This window comes from Delphinus delphis, chromosome 10 (genome assembly GCF_949987515.2).
Source record: "Delphinus delphis chromosome 10, mDelDel1.2, whole genome shotgun sequence".
NCBI classification, from domain to species: Eukaryota; Metazoa; Chordata; class Mammalia; order Artiodactyla; family Delphinidae; genus Delphinus; species Delphinus delphis.
This window is the reverse complement of record NC_082692.2, coordinates 46,320,631-46,337,961: the sequence shown is the minus strand read 5'-3', so window position 1 is coordinate 46,337,961 and position 17,331 is coordinate 46,320,631. Positions and strand designations below refer to the sequence as shown.

At 40.3% G+C, this 17,331-nt stretch overlaps 1 protein-coding gene and 1 pseudogene across 1 annotated transcript in view; both read right to left on the bottom strand.

Moving 5' to 3' along the window:
- Window positions 1-17,331, bottom strand: part of KHDRBS2 (KH RNA binding domain containing, signal transduction associated 2) — a 684,497-nt gene that overhangs the window by 296,197 nt on the left and 370,969 nt on the right. The gene's annotated exons all lie outside the window — the stretch shown is intronic.
- On the bottom strand, window positions 5,750-7,354 carry LOC132431599 (CAP-Gly domain-containing linker protein 3-like; annotated as a pseudogene).

Sequence of the window (17,331 nt, the reverse complement as noted above, 5' to 3'; positions counted from 1 at the left end):
TACACATGAATTTTAATATTATTTTAGATAGGATTTGAAATTATTGGGATTCTGCACTTCAAATAATAAAGAATGCTTTACTACTTTGGGGTATATTTGTAGTGAATAAGACATACACACACTAATTTACTCCTTACATTGCAAGTTGAATTATAAATTTATGTTAGAATTGCTGATTGGTTTGATCTGCAGGTTTGGCTTCAGATAGAAGGATTTAAATAATTAACAGTGAATCTGATAGGAGTTTATCAATGCTTAAATAATACATGCACATCAAAGACCTTTTAAGAATTAATTGAAATTTTAATTTTATATTTCCTGTGATGTCCAAAAATTGTCTTTTTTGCTACCAAAATCAGTTTTTAAAATTTGCTATCTTGAAATAACAACAAAGATATTCACAGCACTGGGCTTCCCTGGTTGTGCGGTGGTTGAGAGTCTGCCTGCCAATGCAGGGGACCCGGGTTCGTGTCCCGCTCCAGGAGGATCCCACGTGCCGCGGAGCGGCTGGGCCCGTGAGCCATGGCCGCTGGGCCTGCGCGTCCGGGGCCTGTGCTCTGCAACGGGAGAGGCCACAGCAGTGGGAGGCCTGCGTACCGCAAAAAAAAAAAAAAAAAAAAAAAGATATTCACAGCACTGTTATATGTTCCTTTTTCTCAGGGTGATGCAAACTGTCCCTATGAAACAATTTCCATGAAATTCATGACCTGGACAAAAAGACCTGGGACTTCCTCAGCCCCTACAAATAGTTAGGTTAGGACACTTTGACCAGCTTAATAAACAAGAAAGTATGGGAGGTAATGGGTCTTGTGCCAATATCAAATCTGTAGCGAGTTGGAAAGGGTAGGAAGCTATTTCAGAAAACAACTACTGCTGTGCTAGACACACTATTATTTAGCAAAACATCTTAGGCTATTAGATAACAGCTCTTAGCAAACACAAGGTGAGTTTTAACCAGCCCAGGGTAAGGACCAGAAAAATTCATTAAGAAAATGTGGTCAGAGAACAGTTAATTAATATTTACTAAAAATCTGCTCAATGTATCACTCTGCATAAGGTCTGTATAAAGGCTTTATAAAGCATATTTATCAAAGGGGATTGAATATCACAAAGTTAAAATGTTGTGGACTTGAACTACTAGTGATGGTGATTTGTTACTCCAAACTGTTTTCTCTTCTTTAACCATTATTAAAGTCATACTGCACAATATGTAAAAATCACCAAAGAATAAGATAGCAACTATATAGATTTTATGTAGATATTCTGCAGGATTATTGGGAGGGTGTATATTCTATCTTCTTCTATTTTACCTTAGTAAACATTAGCCACTGATATATGAGGTCTAGGAACCAAGACCTTTAGAATGAGCATGAAAGACTCATGTGTTTAGTCTTATGCCTTTGCCAATCCTAGCTTATAAAGTCAGCCACGACCTCAGGTTAGATTTAGGGTGTTAGATAAATATTTATATAAAACTAAATGAGAGACTTCAGTTGTTATTCTAAAAATACCAAGTTCCATTTGTTTAGGTAGAGTCAAAGTGACTAAATTTTCTTGACAACTTACCGTGCACATGATATAGGAGCTCTATCTGCATTTTAAGTTGAAATAGGCAATACAGTAAGTCCCCTACATACGAGCATTCAAGTTGTGAACCTTCAAAGATTCGAATGTATGTTCGCATGTCCGATCACGTAAGTTAGGCCATGTGTCTGGCGTACATTGTCACGTGTATGCATCCTCTACAAGTGGTTGTGCTTTTGTGTACTTTACTGTACAGTACTGTACAGAGTTCAGTAGTACAGTATCTTTATTTCAAGGCCAGAATGTCTGGAAGCAAGTGTAAAAACAGCAGTGATGTAGCTGGTACTGCTAAGAAGCGCCAAGTGATAATGATGGAAACAAAAGTTAAAATAATTGAGAGAGTGGAGTGAGGTGAAAAGTAAGTGTCGCTTCTTCTCATTACATGAATCATTCAACCATCAGCATAATTATAAAGAACAAGAACAACATCATGGAACATGTGAAATCTGCTGTGCCAATGATGTCGACAATAATATTGAAGAAGTGTGGAAAAATGCTGAAGGAGATGGAGAAATTTCTCAGTGTGTGGATGCAGGATCAGGATCAGTGTCCAATCATGCTCAGCTTAATGATGATTCAAGAGAAGTCTGAAAGCCTTTATGAAGACTTGAAGAAGAAACATGGCAAAGAATCAGAGGTGCATCTTTTAATGCCAGTCATGGCTGGTTTCATTGGTTCAAGGCTAGAACCAACCTTCGCAATGTAAAAGTAAGTGGCAAGGCAGGCAGCATGTGCATATATGGTAGATGCCCAAGAATTTCCTGAAATGCTTTGAGAAATTATTGATGTAGGTGCATACATTGATGTAGGATGACACATGACTGTACTGGAAGAGGATGCCAGACGAAAGTTACACCTGTTAAGGAAGAAAAGTTGATGCCAGGCTACAAAGCAGCAAAGAATAGGCTAACTCTGTTGTTTGGTGGCAATGCTTCTGGAGATATGAAGCTGAAGCATCTTTTAGTTTACCATTCAGAGAACCCAAGAGCCCTTAAAAACATACCCAATGGCTCTCTTCCTGTTGTGTGGAAGAGTAACCCCAAAGCCTGGGTTACACAGGCCATTTTCCAGGACTGGTTTTTCCACCAATTTATCCTGGAGGTAGAGAAATATTGCTTGGAGAATGATGTCCCATTCAACATCCTTTTGCTGCTTGACAGTTCTCCGGCTCCCCACCCCCACCGCGCCCTCCATTCACGGACGACTTTCATTCCAACGTCAAAGTAGTGCATCTGCCACCTAATATTACATCGCTCATCCAACTATGGACCAGGGAGTTAGAGCGACTTTCAAGAAATATTATTTACATCACACTTTTTGTCAGGCAGTAAAGATGAGTGATGAATCAGGAACAACCTTGCAACTATTTTGGAAGGACTATAACATCTACAAGGCCATAAAAAAACATTGACTTTGCTTGGCGTGAGGTTACAGTCATCAACATGAATGGGGTTTGGAAGAATATTTGACCACAGTTTGTTCATAATTATCGTGGATTTGAGAAGGTGGATAAGGATTCCAAAGAGGTCTTCAGCAATTCAATGACCCTCAGTGAGAAGCTGGAGCTAGATCTGCAAGAGGATGACTTCACTGAACTCCTTGCTGTGCAACATGAGGAGGTTACTAATGAAGACCTGATGGAATTGGAGGTCGACAGAAAGGATGAAGAGAGACAACAGGTAGAAGAAGTAACCAAAGAACTGAAGAGATTCACAACACGGGAAGTGGCAAGGGGATTTTCTTTATTTGAGGAGGCACTGTTAGTTTTTGAGGCACAGGACCTGAACATAGAATGATACATGAAATTTGCAGCAGCCATTCAGAACGCAATCCAGTGCTACAGTGTCATCTATGAGGAGGAAAAAAGAGCTACTACCCAGTGATAGCTACTACTATCATTTTTTCAAGAGGGCAGATAGAATTGAATCCAGCAAGGAACCAGAACCTGTGCCATGAACATCAGCCATGAGTGAAATTGCAGCTTGCCCTCCATCTCCTATTGCCGATGATCCTTCAGCTCTACCATCTCCCATCTCCTCTCCCTCTTCCATTCAGTAACTCTTCTTGCCTGTTCATTGGATACCAGCCCCTGTATGCCAGCTATTGTACTATCTACTGAACTTTTCAAGGTACTATACTGTAAGATTGAAAATGTTTTATTTTATGTTTGTTTGTTTATGTATTATTTGTGTGAAAGGTATTATAAACCTGTCACAGTACAGTACTATAAGCTGACTGTGTTAGCTGGGTACCTAGGTTAAATTTATTGGACTTATAAACAAATTGGACTTACACTCTCAGAGTGGAACTGGTTCATATGTAGGGGACTTACTGTAATTTAATACTTTGGCATATAATATATACCTTAATTTACAAGTATGAAAAATGAACTCTTGGTTAACACAGAACTGATGATAGTTATTGGTACTGATACATTGACCTAAGGGGCCCAAATTCTTAACAAAGAAATCATCATGATAAGGATATGTTTAAAGGAGAGTGCAAATTCTGCATATGAATAAGGTTGATAGAACATGGACTACATGGGTGATTTTTATCAATAATCTTGCAATTCCAGTCCTTCCCTGGACATGAAAAATTTATATATTCAAGATAGTAAAGCATCTAACCAGCTGGAGTTTTAAAAGTGCCTAAAGAAGTTTTCTTAAAATAAATCATCCATTTATTTATTAAATGTATTTTTTTATTTATTTTTTTGCGACAGAAACATCTTTATTGAAGAGAGTAGGGGTCATGCTGAGTTTGGAGACATGCAGTGAAGGGACATTCGTGAGCTGTCCTTGGTTTCAGGGTCTGCCCTTGACCCCCTAGGTCTTCAGGATCTCCATCAGGCTCTTAGTCTGGCCAGGGTGCTGTGAAGTCCTTCAGTGCCAGTAACTTAGGTTTGGTGTTTTGGAACTGTGACCAGAATGTACATTGAAATGGGGGGGTTCAGGATTTGGGATCCCCTCAAGGCCTTGGTGCCCCTCATGTATTAGAGATGTAGGCTCTTGGAATTTTGGTGTCTAAAGATCCATGGACTCAGGGCATTGAAGTCCTCTGGTTTCCAGAGATGAGAATTCCTGTTTGTTGTCCCCTAGTGCCTACGAATAGGGCTTGAGGTGCCCCGGGAGCCCGGGATGCATATCTGGACCACAGTCTCCTCCATCCCAGGCACAAGGACCTCCATAACTGGGGTTTCCCAGAGGCTTGGATTTTTTAAATTTGGGATTCCTGGGGGATGTGGTGTTTCCATGATTTGGGGGTCCTGGGAGTTAGGATTTTGGAGCCTCCTAGGGGTTGTGGGACTTGAGGACCCAGGAAACTCTGGGACATGTACTCTGGAGTTTGGGATCCTCAGAGTCCCAGAATGGGGCCTTCAAATTTTGGGGTTCCCCAAAGGGGGAAATAATTACTTAAAAAATAGAGAATTTTCTGGGAGCCTGGCCAGCATAGGTGCTGTGGGCTGAATGGGGTGGGCTTCATACAAGGTACTGGGGGTTTCTTGAGAGTGCAGAGGACAGGAAGACTTGGTGGCCCTGTAATTAGCACTTCCAGGACTCTTCTGGGGCCTGTAACTTGGAGGGGACAGTGGGCTGGTTGATGTAGGTCTCTTCTTGAGGGGTAAGAGCAGGGTTAGTTTTTAATGGAGGGAGTCTCTGATTGCGGTGTAAGCGTTTGGGGGTGACCATGGGGGTCAAAATATCTTGAGGGGACTGATGTTAAATGTGAGTCTGTTACTCTGTTGCTTTAGAGGTGTTTCTTTCAAGGAGACTTGATGGGGGCGTAGGGGGAATCTTTGTTAATAAGGAAGGGTTCTGAGCCAGTGACTCAGGAATGTTCTGCTGTAGAGCATTATGTAGAGAAAGTTACCGTCATTTGGGGTGATGTGGAAATCTGTTTTTGGGGGGTCTGATCTGAGGGGTTGGGACTAGCCTAAAGGTACTACACTCAGGGAATCTTTTTCTGGGTAACATAGGGTCTATATTTGGGGGGTTATCACGGGGGAATCTGTTAATAATGGGGCCTTAGTGAGCGAGGGCTGGCTAATGGGGTCTCTCTTCTGGATACATTACTGGGAAACGCTATCTCAAGTGACTGGGGGGCTCCTTGTGTCAGGAGATGCTAGAGGGGGCTCTGTGTCTCTGTGGAATGTCCAGAGCCTCTAAGACTGCATCTCCGCCCTCAACATCCAGGGAAACCAGCAGCAGAAGAGCAACCTAGAGATGGAGCTCTCTGATGTGATGTCCTTTGGGGTCCAGACTGTTGTGAAGGTGTTTTGGTCTGCATCATTGTCACTTGATTCACTTTTGGCTCCAACACTGTCCCCAGGGGGGTTAGTGAATCCACCAATCCTCTGAATTCCAGATGCTGGTACAAAGACTCCATGCCGAGGGGAGCAGGTGAAGTACCAAACACTGAAGACAGAGCCATCGTGCTTGCTGATGGTCTAGCTGGATGCCATACCAGTAAACTGGGACCAAGTCTGGCTTCCTGCAGAAGTGCACAATCCCTTGCTTCTGGCCTGTGATGAGGACTTGGTCTCCAACATCAGCCTTGGCTCCCTCACGCTGCTGCAGGCCACCCAGAGTCAGGGCTGACGGGGGCCTCTTCTTACCTTTGCGTTCCCTGCGATCTTTGCCAGTGACTCGGGAGAAGTCCATCCAGGGAGTCCGAGGTGTGGAGGTGACAGATCAGGAAGGTGCGCCCACTGCCTTGGAGATCTTGGACAAAGAGGCAAAGCGACCCTGCCTGGGAGGGCAGATGAAGTACCTGACACCCCCATCATTCTTGCCCTCAGGTTCATCAAGCTGCACGCCCACCCACCAGCCATTGGCAAACTCTGAGGTCTTGCAGAACTGTAGCTGTGGGTCTTCTGGCCATCCAGTAGCATGCAGTCTCCCAGGTGCAGGCCCAGTGTGCTGAGCATAGCATTGCCTGGGACGTTGTCATAGTTAGGTAGCGTGACCCTAGGGAGGGCGCAGGAGAGCGGCACAGCCTCCTCCAGTAGCATCCACAGCTCCTTGGCCACCAGCGCCCCTCGGCCTTGTCCAGGGATATGTTCATGGGACAACTCCTCTGGGACAACCTCCGCTGGCACGAGTCTCTTTCTGTTCCGAAGTGCCGGGTTGGCGCCATGTTCCAGCAAATTATTTGGCCGCACCAAGCCCTGCAGCGATGTGCAGGGCTGAGCCGTGGCTGAAGTCACTGCACTTGGAGTTCACCACTCGGGGCCGTACACCCTTCAGTAGTATGTGCACGAGACCAGGCACGTCGAAATAGGCTGAGTAGTGAAGCATGTTCATGTTGGTCCAGCAGCTGCGCAGGATCACGTCTGCGCCCAGCGCCAGCAGCTGCTGCAAGAGGCGCACAGCCGTTGCGGGGAACTCGACTCTGTGGGCCCCAGCCTTTCAAGTATAATGGAGCAGTGTCATGTTAGGTCAGCCCATCACGTGGCAGCCTCGTCGCAGAATCTCATTGCCAATGACATCGATCTTGTACTGGACTTGGGGCACCCACTGGTGCACAATGGTGAACAACTCAGCGATGGTGGTCTGCGGGTCATACAGAATCTCTTGAAAGGCAGGGTCGTTGGGGTCAAAGAAGGTGAAGGCATAGTCCTGGGAGTGGGGGGGCCGTGCTGAGGAGTAGGCTTCTGCCAGCGCTCCTGGGTGGGGCTGGGGGGCTCTGGGACAGGCTCATAGTCCTCCTCGTCTTCTTCCTCCGCCCTGAGCGGTGGGGCCATGGGGGTGGGCCCTGTCTTAGTCATGGTCCTTAGTGGCCCTAAGGGGGCAGGTGCAGAGTTGGGGGTGGCCTTCAGGCAAATCCTCGGGTGAATGGGGCTGAAGACCAAAGCTGAAATCGGGGAAACTGGAGTAACTGGGTGTCGGTGTCTGGGGAAGTGATCAGGAAGAAAGAAACTGAGAGAAGGGGACGAGGCACAGAAGCAGACGGGAGATGGGGTGGAGAGGACTATTCAATGTATTTTTGAGCAGCAAGTAGTGACAGGCACTGAGGTAAGTGCTGAGGACACAGTACAGAAAAGGCCTGAACCAGTGGAGCATAAGTGAGTGTAGATACTGCATCCCTATACTTGTTCAGGAAATGTTAGAGCAAGCAACTTTCAGCAACATACCTGGGCAAGGACAGAGGCCTTCTTAAAACCCTCTGAGTCACTGTTCACCCAATTCAACTTTGATTCCTTCTGTTGGTTTAGAAAATTGTTTATTGCCAATGTTATGCTAATGTTTTAGCGGCTGCTACTCTTTTGTTATATTTACTAGTTTGTTTTATTTTTATATTCTACATATAAGTAATATCATACAGTATTTGTCTTTATCTGTCTGACTTATTTCACTAAACGTAATACTGTCCAAGTCCACCCACGTTGCATGTATATTTTCAACTAGTGTTTTTGTTACTTTTGGATATGTGCCCAGGAATGGAATTGTTAGATCATATGGTAGCTCTAATTTTAGTTTTTTGAGAAACCTCCATACTGTTTTCCACAGTGGCTGCCCCAATTTACATTCCCACCAACAGTGTACAAGGGTTCCCTTTTCTCCACATCATCACCAACATTTGTTATTTGTGTTCTTTCTGATGATAGCCATTCTGACAGGTGTGAGGTGATATCTCTTGGTGGTTTTGATTTGCATTTCCCTGAAGATGAATGATGTTGATCATGTTTTCATGTGCCTGTTGACCCTCTGTATGTCTTCTTTGGAAACATGTCTATTCAGTTCTTCTGCCCATTATTTAATCTGGTTGTTTGTTTTCTTGATGTAGATTTGTATGAGTAGTTTAAATATTTTGGATATTAACCCCTTATTTGTCATATCATTTGCAAATATTTCTCCCATTCAGTAGGATTTTGTGGCTGCTACTTTAAAATTTTGTTTTATTAAAAAAAGTTGAACTCTAAAGTTAAAAAAAGTATTAACTGAGGAGAGCTATGTAAATATCTCATGAGAAAATCTCTCCTAGAAGTTCTCCTTTGTTTTCTCCCAAATGAAAATGCTGTGATGATTTCTTCTGAGTTATCTTTTAGTCAGGAAACAACAACCCACTCAGTCATGATAACTTTTTAAAAGTTATTTGAAAAGAGTATAAAATATGCTTTGCCTGCCTTTTGAAAAAATGTTATACTTTTATTGGGCTTGCAGCTTCTAGCTATCTCCACTATAATCACAAAAACTCATTGCATAATATTATTCCTGAATATTTAATCATATTAGAATAGAGTAGTCCTTAAAGATAATTAAAGTGCTACTTTTTCAAACAGTGTATTAGAGGAGAGCAGAATTGTTTGCCAGATGGGAAAGGTGAATCTGGCACAGAAAATGAGAAAAAGTGAGCTAGAATGAGAGTATCCAGCTACGGTGAAGGATGCTGAGTGAAAATTCCAGCTACTGAATACTTAAGAAAGGAAAAGAAGAGAGAGTTGATAAAAAACTTTAGTTCCATGGTCAGTAACTGAAGAAATAGGCTTGTTGTGGTATATGAGTGCAATACAGTAAAAGAAGTATTTGAAAAAAATATGTCAAAATAGGATGTGAAAGTTTCTAAGTAGCCTCGTGAAATAAATCAGAATTGCAAAGTGAAAGAACACAGATTTAGAGTTTGAAGACCTGGGTGCTGTCCTTTATTCCTTTCCTTGCTTCATTGTTCTTGCCTCAATGGGAACCGCCTGTTGGATTATTCAGCTGGGTTTCCCTTTCTCAATTTGGTAAGGTCTTTCAAATGGATGGTAAATGGTGTTTGCCTATCTGCAAGGTGGATTTTTTTCAGCATTCAAAAAGTTCTTGTGCTCGAGCCTCTTTGTCAGGGGCAAACCTCTAAGCAAGGAAGACTTGGATTGCTCTGGTGGGCATGCAGTGGGTGGCAGGCTGGGCTGACCCTCTGAAGGGGGAATGGGACATCTCTCTGTTCTCAGGCTTCCCCCAGGACTCAATCCCACAGGACATCTGTATAGCTATCCTCAAGGGCACTAGAGTCAACTGCATCAGGCAGTTCCTCTCTCCTTCCTCCACAAAATGAACATACACAGCGAGTAGTCAGAGTCAATCCAATTCTGCATGTTGCTGAAGGGATTCACTGCAGGAAGCCACCAGATGCTCTCAGCCATCAGGGCATTGATGGTCCTTTTCTAAGGCTCCTTTCAGGGCTTGGATATCCACCCTCCCTAACGCTGCATCTCAAAGGTTAAAAGTAATGCCTGCTTTCTTGGAATCACGTCCAACATCAGATAGTTTAAGACCCTACCAAGATGCTTGTGTCTGTCAAGTCCTTTCATCAAAGACATGGAAGAAGCATTGGGTTGGCCAAAAAGTTCATTTGGGTTTTTCCGTAACATCTCAGGGAAAAACCCAAATGAACTTTTGGCCAACCCAGTAGTATCAAGAATTGGCATTCAGGTCATAATCTTTCCCCAGCCCCCTTCACCACTCATTTAAAACATTTATTCTGCAAACGCTGGTTGGGAGAAGGTAAACATTTAATTGTTCTATAAGAACAATGTTCTAGGATCCATTAGCATTAAGTCTGTTCTCTGTAATGAAGGTTACCCTTTGATTTGTTTTTATCCCAATGAGGGAAATTGTAGGCTCTCAAGAGCGGAGATCAGCCAAAGGAACTTCAGTTTTCCTTTAGTACCTATGAAATGCAGGGTCAGGCAACATCTGGATACTATCTACAATGCTCCTGTCCTTTGCCTGAAAATGGGCTTTTTACTTTGTTCTAAAGATCCAGAGTACCAGCAAAGCTCATAGCACTCAGTTCTGGGGACAGAAGGTGATTGTTTCTACTGAAACTGTACAAACATAACATGGCCAGGGCCAGGAAGGGAGCATTTGGCACTCTCTTACTGCTTTTCTCGGTGAAGAAATAGATTATTATTAAATATGTTAACATTATATAGATTAAATAATCAAATATGCTTATTTGTTATATATTTGTTCCAGGTTCTAAGAATACAGTGAACAAGATAGCCCTCATTGAGCTTAGATACTAATGTGTGGGAAGAGATAAAAAAAAAAAAAGCAAAGAAAGGAATAAACAAGCTCATTTCAGACAGTAATATGTTATGAAGAAAGGAATCAGGGCAACAGCACTGAGGGCCTGGGGAAGCAGGTTTAGAGGGGACATCAGCCACAGTCTCTCTGAAGAGGTAACAAAGGACTGAGATCTGAATGAGAAGGAGCCTGGAGCCCTGGTCTTCTAGGAGCTGGAACATAAGGCAATGAGCCAGGAATGAGTTGAGCCTTTTTAAGGGACAGAGATAATGTCAGTGCATATATATCATGACTTTAGTGAACAGCAGAGAGAGTGATATGAGGTCAGATAAGCAGGCAGGGGCTGAATCATAGTGGTTCTTCTTGGCTTTATTCTAAACATAATAGAAGGCCTAGGTAGTATTTATCTGGACAGTGAAATAACCAGTTTTATATCTTAAAGGGAATATTAGGGACATAATAAGGAAAATAGATTAAAATGGAACTAGACTGGAAACGGGACAGGGTTGGGACAGTGTTGAGCAGTGCACATACCAATGCTGTCGTCTGTGCTGCCACAGTGAGAGAGGAGGAGAGTGAGCATGGACTCAAGGGTGATGCTTAGATTTCTGACTGTGCAAAGGATTTAATCGTGGTGTCGTCACTGAGATGGGAAAGGTAGTGAATGTGAGTTTCCTTCTTGTCTCTCTTCTTAAAAAGGAAAGCACCCTGTTTAATAAAAAATTTAAAAAGGCAAAAGACAAAGACAATCATAAAAAGGAAAATAAATACATTTACATGAAGGTACCTAGGGATCAAAAATGAAGAGGTAGAAATTTGTTAGTTTGAGGTGAAAAAGAACAATCCAGGAAGATTTCCATGTATAAAGTGATGAAGCCATGACAGAAAATTGATAGGGTTAGGGAAGAGCTAATAATCCAGTTTTCCTAAAGCATCACATCTGAGGTGGACAGTAAACAGTGTGTGGATGGAACACAGATTGGGATGCAGGGCTTGTGTTCTCAAGACAGTGAGCACTCACAGAATGACCTCACCAAGCATCGGCTTTGGAGAGACACTCAGGTATGTGGACGAGGGATCTGAGTCAGGGGTATGCTACTTAGCTGTTCTACTAAAACCTGATCATGGTAAGATCTTTCATAGCAGTCCAGACGTGAGACAAGAAAGGTTGAATGAGGGCAGAATTCAACTTTTGCTTTTAACTAGTTTTTGTCCCTTTGCACAAGCCATTCCTGGCCTTATTTTCACATCTGGAAAATGAATAGGTAGTTGCAATCCAACTTGTGGAAAATGAACAACTTGATTAAAAAATGGACAAAATATATGAAAGACACTACACAAAAGAAGATATACAGGTTGCAAAGAAGCATATGAAAAGGTGATCAACAACCTGTGCCATTAAGCAAATGGAAGTTAAAATAATGAGATATGACCACATACCGATTAGAAAGGCAAAAATTCAAAACACTGACAACACCAAATGATAGCAAGGCTATGAAGCAGCAGAAACTCTTATTTATTGTTGGTGGGAATGCAAAATATGGTACGGCCACTTCAGAAGACAGTTCGGTAGTACCTTACAAAACTAAATATACTCATCGTACAATCCAGCAATCATGCTCCTTGGTATTTACCCAAAGAGGTTGAAAATTAGTACGAATGTTTAGAGGAGCTGTATTCATAATTACCAAAATTTGGAGGCAACAAAGAAGTCCTTCAGTGGGTGAATGGGTAAATAAACTGGTATATCCTGACAGTCGAATATTATTCAGCGATTAAAAACTGTGAGCTATCAAGCCATGAATAGACATGGAGTGAACTTAAATATATATTACTAAGTGAGACAAACCAATCTAAATAGATAGTATATGATTCCAATTATATGACATTCTGAAAAAGGCAAAACTATGGAGCCAGTAAAAGAATCAATGGTAGCCAAGGGCAGTGGGGAGGGAGGGATGAATAGGTGGGGCATAGAGGATTTTTAGGTCAGTGAAACTGTTCTGCATGATACAATAATGGTGGATACATGTCTTAGTCATTGAGGCTGCTATCACAGAATACTGAGTGGCCTATAAACAACAGAAATTTATTTCTCACAGTTCTATAAGTTAAGTCCAAGATCAAGGAGCTGTCATATTCAATGTCTGGTGAGGGCCTACTTCTTGGTTCATAGATAAACTTCTTTTTCTCTGTGTCCTCAGGTGGCAGAAGGGGTGAGGGATCTCTGATGTCTCAAATAAGGGCTCAAATTTCATTTTATGAGGGCTCCACCCTCAAGATTTAATCACATCAAAGGCTCCTACCTCCTAATACCATCACATTGGAGGTTAGGATTTCAACATATGGATTTTAGGGGGACTCTGTAGGAATACATGTCACTATGACTTTGTCAAGACTCTTAGAAAACATCCCCCACCAAGAGTGAGCCCTAATATAAACTATAGACTTTGGGTGATAATGATGCTTCAATGTAGGTTCATTAATTGTAACATCTGGTGGGGGATGGTGACAATGGGGGAGGCTATGCTTGGGGGGTGGGGGGCAGAAGGTGTATGGGAAATCTGTGTACCTTCCTCTCACTTTTGTTGTGAACCTAAAACTGCTGTAAAAAGTAAAGTTTATTTACAAAGGCAACCAGGATATGGCATGATGCTATGATATAAAGACCATTTTTATCAAATTGAAACAGCTCATGCAAGCTTAACAAATTCTGGTGCTAGATAAGTATGTCTTTGCTCATCAGAGGTAGGAGGCTGCTAAAACCTCCTCTTTCTGGGCTGCCTGGTCCTATTCATGGCTCCCCAGTGAGTGATGAGGGTGGAAGCTCTATTACCCCTATTTATAGACTCACAGGTTAAGTAATGAATGTGAGGCAAATCACAAGTAGGAATTTAGTAGTAGAAAACATTTTAAATGCTTCATATTTCTCATCTTTATCCCAGTTAACTTACTCCTTTTTTATTTTCCTCTTGTCTGAGATCCTGTCAGCCTAGACCTACTCAGAAATTAAGCATGCTGGAATCAAACGAGCATAGATTTCTGAATCAGAGCTCCAAGTCCCTTAGTCTACATACATTATTATAGGCTGTATGGGGGATGCCCTTCCAAATCCATGTGTTCTTTTTGAAAACAGAAAAGGCAGTCAAAGAATATCATTCTGCCCTTGTTGCTAAACTGGTATTATTGCTGTTGCTGTTGGTGGTGGTGATGAAGTTGAGTTTTTGACATGTGTGTAAAGTGTGTTACTGGTAGCTATCTGACTAAGGAACTGAGACTAGTGAAGCAAATGATTAGATAAATGTAGACATCAGATAGACAGCTTTCTAGGCCTAAAGACAGACATTCTGAGCTCTAGTTTGGATTCTGTCTGTGTGACATTACAAAAATCAACTTTCCTCTGTCTACTACCTATTTTCTTATCCATAAGTGGAGTAACAGAAAACCTGACACCACTTCTGGAGATCCGAAGAAAACTCAAACTACTCTAGGTAGTGAGCCTCTAGGTAACCACATTTACATGCATGTGTGTCTGTTATGTGTACATTAGAAAGAGAACAAAAACTGAGGGCAAAGGACCAGGTAAAGGGAAAAGCAGAACATAGAGCAGCCTGATATTCATATGAAATATGTTATTGTGCAGAAATTTTAAAACATACAGAAGACATCTAAAGGAGTCAGGAAAGGGTTAGCAAGAACAACAGAAGTGTGACTCAGGGCACAGAGAAATAGGGTTGAGTAGCTCACATTATAACAAAATGGGCAAAAAATGATAGCATAGTCATTGTCGGTATGTTGGAAATTGACTTACAAAGCTTGATGAGATCTAAGTTCACAGTGTGAATAGATAAAACTGTTATGTCAAAATTATTCATGTAAACCATCTAGCTCATAAGATCTTTTTATTCCAATTCTTATGAACTGGCTAGTTTGGGCATAACTTCTATTTGTAAAATCATGACTACAACATGATCTTTCATTAATGTCTCCCTTCTGAAAGGTAGTCTTTTGTCTAATTTCCTCATTTCAAATTATTTCCAGCCATGTTCACTGGCTTAAAATCTAAAAAAGAATAACCACCAAATAGTCACACCTTTCCAAAGTTTGAAAACCACTGGCTTATGTATGAGATAAGAAGAAAAGACCTACCCTCTGTCTGCAGGAGCTGTAAGATCCCATACTTTCACATGGGGCCCGGCTCTGACTGTTTCAGAGGATAACGGGGTGAAATATCAGTTTAGTGCCTTTCTCTCCCCTTTTACAATTCTAAGAGTAGTGTGAGAAAATCTGTTTTTATGTATTTGACTTGGAATAAAAATAATTTCCTACTTCAAAAAAATAATACATCAAGAGCTTAAAGGAGATATAACACATGATTGTGACATTACTGTACAATGGTAGGATTTAGGTTGTTTAATTTCATGATAAAAAAAATTTAGGGGACATGCCAATTTTATGAAGAGTTTAGTTTTAAAACTGTGAGCAAAAAATAAAATTATCTGTATAGAACTCTGGAGACACTACGTTATGTAGCAATTATTATTGTGAATGTGTGGTCCCATTCCCTGGGTCAGATTCAGGCATTGGTGCTTATTATCTGTGTGGCTTAATGTAAGCATTCAAGGCCATGAATTCTCTTATTGATAAAATGAAATTATCAATAGTAATAAACAAAACAGTATGGCTGGTTGGATGATTAAATAAATAAACATATGTAAGTTGCTTAAGATAATGCCTCACACACAGGGAGCACATATTAAATGTTAGCTATTGTTTTTCCCATGCAGATTACAGGATCTCCAATTCTGATATATTATCTATTTGAAATCATCAGGCAAGTCTATTATATCCACCTTATTTTATTTCTTTGAAGAATTTTAGTTAAAAGAGAAATCTTCAAGTGTTAAATGTACATGAATACATTTTATCCTACATTTTTCTAAAGTAGTAAAGACTCTCAGGACAATACTAAATTATGAAATATGAAAAACTTGCTATTGACTATTTATCCTTGAAAAGTTAAGGCCTTGGGTGAAAATGTGTTATAGAAAAACCCTGATTTGATGAATTAAGGAAGATTCAGAACCATGAATCAGTGTTGAGCTGCTTTTATTGTATGGTACATTTAACCAGCAGTCAAGTCTGAAGCCAGCTTTGACTGAATATCTGGAAAAGATATAATCCTAAAAAGTCTACAGCTAGAGCATATTTAGACTTAGTGATCATAATATCATTGGTATGAAATGAAGGTCTATGGAAGAACAATAAAACAAAAATACTGACTTTTAAAAGAAGGTTTTGTAGAAATGCAACTGGAAAGAGAAATGCTTGTGATGAAATAGAAGACTCATGTAAATCACTCCATAAAAGCAAAAATTAATAAAATATCAACATAAGCCAAAATATTCAGGGAGTGTGAGGAGGGACATTACCCATCTTAAAATCAGATAATTTTTAATATAAAAGAAAACTAAAAAGGCCAAAAAATTTTAAAGAAAAGAAATACTTAAGACAAACGTTTTAAATTCAATTCATTTAGAAGAGATGTATAAATAAGGAAAACATAAGATATCAGTTCATTAGTTCAAATCAGTAGTCTCACTTCAAATTACATGGTAATATACTTGGTCAGTGAGCAACACAGGTCAAAGTTAGAGGATATGTTGAGGTTCTTCTAAATGTTCCTGCCATTTCTAGTGCCTTATTTTCATAACAAACGTTAAATTGTACCCATCTGCAAGTGTTCTTATATCATTTATCACTAAGTAACTTCTCTTGCAATTCTATATAACAGTATATTCCATAAACTTCCCAAGTTTCATTACATACATATTAAAGTGGACTTCCTTATTGATTTTCTTTCAATATGTGTGTAAATATTTTAGCAAATTATATTGGACACTGATTGGCAACATTCTTGGGATTTTCAAATTATTCTTAATTTTTTTTAATTTTGAAAGCAATATTTGCTTAGTACAAAAAGTAATATGATACAAAGATAAGTAATGAAAAAGTTAATAAACTTTTCATGACATCTCTCCAGCACACCCTCCTGAAGGTTAAAAAATAGGATGGTGTTTATTTTCACTTTTTCCACTGTTCTTTTATTTTTTCTATTAAAAAAGGATTATAGTATTCATGTTGCTTGGAGAGCTTCTCTTTTAACTGAACAATATATCATGGTCAATCCTCATGGTCAATGAGACAGAACTCATTCTTTTTAGTAGCTAATTATTTTTCCATAGAATATGGAATATGCTATGTATATATGTATAATTTACTGATACATTTGACCTTTCTATTTATGGAAGTTTAAAAGCAGTCTGCTGCTTTGTGACTACAACTATGATAATTATTTTATTACATGGCCTTTATGTTGAAGTTAGATTCTCTGAAAAGGATTATTGTGTCAAATGATGTGGATTTATTTTTTATTGCCAGACTTTCCAAAATGGTTTGTATTAATTCACAGTTCTGCTAACAGGATATTAAAGTGTTTATTCCCCATAACTTTGCTAATGATAGTAAGTCATCATTTTTTAATTTGCTGTCTATATGGGTAAAAAATTGTATCTCATGGTAAATATCTTCTTATTAGTCATCTGGATCTCCTTTCTGAATACCCTATTCACTTTTCTATCAGGTTATTTGTAAATATTAAGACTCTATTTGTAATAACTTCTGTTTCAAAGCATGATGGGATAACCGGGAGCAAATTTACCCTCCTGTCTGA